We start from the raw sequence: 4,484 nt of genomic DNA, 5'->3' as shown, positions 1-4,484 counted from the left end.
CCGTGCACCAGGCGATGAGGAGATGAGGTGCCTTTTCCAAACTCTTTCCGATCAAACGGTGTACCACCCTCTAGGTGTGACAGGCATGTTTTAGCTGTAGGAAGGGTCCTGTGCATGGAAGGAGAACACCAGGGATTTTTCCAAATCAGTGCCTCCCCGTAACCCAAATTGGGGAATTTTTAAGCTACAGCTACACGTATGGCCATTAAAGGCCTTGGGAAATAGGCAGAACCCAAACTTTAGATGATTGAAATCTTCAGGGTCTGAAGCGTTCACCATCGGCCTTGCTTAGGTTACATTTTATCTGTCATTGATAGATGATGTCAATAAAAATATCGATTCTTTTTCAGATTATTTCCCCTTATAGGTTTTTGCAAAATATTCAGTGTAGTTCCCTGTGCTATACAGTAGTTCCTTGTTGATGATCTATTTTATACATAGCAGTGTGTATGTGTTAATCCCAAACTGTTAATTTATCCCTTCTCCTACCTTTCCCCTTTGGTAATAATAAATTATAAGATTTTATACTTCTCAGAAATGGGGGAGCTGAAAGAGAGGTATCCTTTTCAATGGAAAAGCATTCAAAACAAGATTGAAGATTCAGCCAAGAGTATTCGATGTACATCCATGGAAATAAATCACTTCATTTCTCTAATGTTGACCTGACAAATAAGACAGACGTCTTCACTGAACTTGCTTATAGTAAAGTGATGGAAATATCAAAGATAAGTCTTAGAAATATCTTATTTCACCGAGCATTATACACTGCTCTATGTTAACTACAGTTTGGCTCACACGTCTGTTCATTGAAGTTACAATGTTCTCAATTTCTGTTACTGATCCTCCAGAGTGGACCCCAAAAGGAGTCCCCATGCCCAGTGTCATTGGAGCCAAGAGATCATGACTGAGTTTGCTTCAGAAGCAAAGGTAACATTATTTTGAAAACAGAATGGAGAGGTGAGAGCTTGCAGTCCCCAATGGGCTGTGGGCTGGGCTGTTGTGTAGGGATCCCGGCAGCGTCAGTGGGAGGGAGGGGATGGAGCTCTCGAGGGATGGGTTGGCTGCAGTTCAGGCTCTATGCCGTGGAGTCTGCATGGGACCCCGCTAGCTGAGGTGTTGACCCAGACATTCTGCACTAGGAAATCGGGTCTGAAGTGCCGGGTGTGGGACCTCTGCATGCGGAACCCTAGGAGCACGTGAAATTAGACAAAGCACAAAGGAAAAACAGGTTAGACTTTATTTTATTGCTCAGATTCTCTTTATATCTCCCAGGAATTTTTAATGAACGTTGCCGGAGACGAACACCTCCTCTGCTTTTTGTTCCGTTCCTCATTCTTGGGGTGTTGAGGGTGCAGACCCCTCTTTTGTAACTGCTTCATGCTGTGGTGGGAGCCCTGATACATGGGGGGAGGGGCAAAACGTCTCCCCACCAGCCTCCTGGTGAGGTTGATTGTCCCAAGGCCTCCTGCCTCACTTCTCGTCTGGCTGAGCACCAGCATTGGAAGTGTTATAGATTCTAATGACCTTTAAGGGTCCAAGAAAGAGATGCGCAGAGATGATGAGGTGGCAGGTTTCACCCCACCCCACATTTGTTCGGCGACCTTAGGCTGACGGTTTTTGCCAGTCTAGATGCTGTGACCAGTAGTCTGTGCTTTCTTTAATTAGGTCCCTGAATTAATGTACAAACAGCACCATGTGTCAGAACCCTGCCCGTGCAACTCCCAGACAGTCCAGGGTCAGTGGTGATCCAGGACCATGACGTCCACTGAGTCAACGGCCTTTAGAAGTAGCCAGCACTCCAGGCGGTCATATTGGCCACCATCACCGTGGTGTCTGTAGGGTTTTCTATGGTGAAAGCGTGATATACGTTTCCCCCGCCAAGCTTATTAGCTCCCCTCTGGGTGCAGTAAGTCCTGCAAGCAGTAGTCTTATCTTTCGGGGCACAGTCTTCTCGTTTTCTGAGAGAAACTCTAGGTCAAGTGATGGTCACACGAGTCATCTTGGGGGCCCGTTGCCCCCATTTGTCTCTCTGGAGGTTGGAGTTGGAGGGCCTCCTCACTCGAGGTCAGTGTGTCCACAGAGCGACCCCTGCAACTTCAGGGCATGATGGGTGGTTAGGATCACGACGTGGGGTCCTTTTCCCTTAGGAGGGAGCTGGCCTTGTGAGCTGCTGATTTCCAGCTTTTTAGATACCCCAGTATCCTGGCCTGATGAGTCGGTGGGCAAAGCCCTTGGTGACCATAGTTTATCATACCTGAAGGGCATTCTTGTGTTGCTCCATTTCAAGTGGTCCCAGTTTTTGCACTAAGGCTCCAAGGGCGATTAACCTTTGACCGGGTATGTAAAGGTCAAAGGGTTTAGCTAAATTAGGGAGTTCCTTGGCAAGGGTCTGAATTGACTGCTCTTTCCATTCTTGAAAGGCTGCTTCTGGATTCTATACAAAAGGATCATCATCTTTTCATGTCAGTGTTTCATGTAGAGTCCCAGCTATTAGACTGTAGTTAGGGATCCAGATGCAGAAAACCTTGGCCTCCCCAGGAACCCCTAAGCTGTCTTCTAGTTTTAGAAGAGGTAAGGCTGCAAATGGCTTCTTCCCTATCCTGGGATGCGTTTCTCTGAATATCTGTGAGAATGAAGCCCAGGCATGTCACCTGAGCCTGGGATATTTGAGCCTTTTTCTTGGACACCTTCTATCCTTTCTTGGCTAGGTAGTTCAGAGGCGTCTTTAGTAGGCCTGGCGATCAGAATGTCATCTGCATATTGAAGGAGGGTTCCCTTTTACAGAGGTAGAACGTTTTGGTCATTAGAGGTCATTTCCCCAATGATGGTTTGGGGATTTTTGTACCGTTGGGGCAGGACGGCCCAGAATTATTGCTTTTGTTGCATGTTGTGTCCTGCCACTCACAAGCCAAAAATTCTTGTGACTCTGAGATGAACGGAATACAGAAGAAGGCATCATTGAAGTGTAATACAGAATGCCATGGCCTGGTGGATGGTCGAATTTCCAGCAGGGTGTAGGAAATAGGAGCTACTGGATGTATATCCTCGGTGGCTTCACTGACTGTCTTGATTTCCTTTACCAGGTCTCCAGCAGCCCATGGGTCTCCGTGGTCAGGCCAATCCCAGGATATGGAGCTCACCTGGGCTGCATCCCGCACCCCCACAGCCCACGGGGCTCTCGTGTTCAAGTCCCTCCCAGGGTATGGAGCTCACCTGTGCAGCTACCCAGCAGCCCATGGGGCTCTCATAGTCAGGCCCTTCCCAGGATACAGAGCTCCGCCGGGCAGGTACCCCAGCAGGGCTGGACACACAGGAACTGTGCACATAGCCCACCTTGCAGAGAACCCCCAGCTCACCTGTCGCTCACAGCTGACACAGAACACCTCAGAGCAGGACTTGAACTAACAAACAGCAGCTCTGACAGGTCTGTTACCCTGGCTATCACTCTGTGCAGCCTCTCTCTGCCTGGTCTTCCAGACACTTCCACTGCAGCCAGGGCACCAGGCCTCTGTCTCCACCCACCATCACTCCTCTCCCTGACTCCTGGGTTCCTCTCATTAGGATAGGGTCTTCTTGAAGTTGTTTTCCACTCATGGACCAGATAAAATGATAAGAAAACAAAACGCAGCTGCAGCCCCTTGTCTAGCCTGACTCTCAAGGGCCCACACCTGTTCCTTGGGCCGGGCCCGTTTAGCAAGGTTCATTTTCTGCAACTGTGAGCACCTGAGGGGTGAGGATTGGCTGATTTCGGCAGCCTGACACTGCCTGCCACCCCCCCCCCCCAGGTGTGCCTGGGTTGAGGTCAATATAAACACATCTCCAGTCAGCAAGAGCCCCTGTAGCTGTGCCTGACGCCATATTCTCTGCCCCGTCAGCAGTGTCGGGGCTGGGGTGGTGGTAGGGAGTGAGGGGCCGTGGCTTTGTGGGTGGCCCAGTGTGAGTGGGGCTCTGCTGGACTTTCTGCAGGAGTTGCCAGGCTGCCACCTGCTAAAGAAGAGGATGTGTCATCCATACCTGCTGCTTGAAATTCTCCCCAGGCAGAGGTGAGGAAGTAAAAAAGCAGTGGGGGCCGTGGCAGGAGGGGTATCTCAGGCAGGGAAATGGAAAGCTTCCAGAAGAGCATCTGGGGCCAGGACCATCCTGACTGGCCTGCAGGCACCAAGTCGGCATGCGTGCTGTCGCTGGTGTGGCTCCACAGCCCTTCCTCTAGGCTTGCAAGTGCTTGTACATATTCAGGTGTTTAACCTGGAAAGGGTGGGAAGAGTTCAGCTGCAGCAGGACTGGGGCTCAGCTCACATTTACTCACAGACGCCTCGACACAGTCCCCCAGCTTTGCAATGAGGATGCTCCTTGTCTGGGGGAGCGCTGCTGACTGCATGGGAGACGATTTCCCACCTCTGACCATCTTAAGAATTTTTTACCACTGGAGCAAGTGCCCTGATACGATTTTCCTCTGTATAACTTGTGGGTTCTGTTTTTTTTTT

The sequence above is a fragment of the Mesoplodon mirus genome (assembly GCF_964341445.2).
Source record: "Mesoplodon mirus genome assembly, contig: HAP1_SCAFFOLD_74, whole genome shotgun sequence".
NCBI classification, from domain to species: domain Eukaryota; kingdom Metazoa; phylum Chordata; class Mammalia; order Artiodactyla; family Ziphiidae; genus Mesoplodon; species Mesoplodon mirus.
This window is presented reverse-complemented; position numbering follows the sequence as displayed.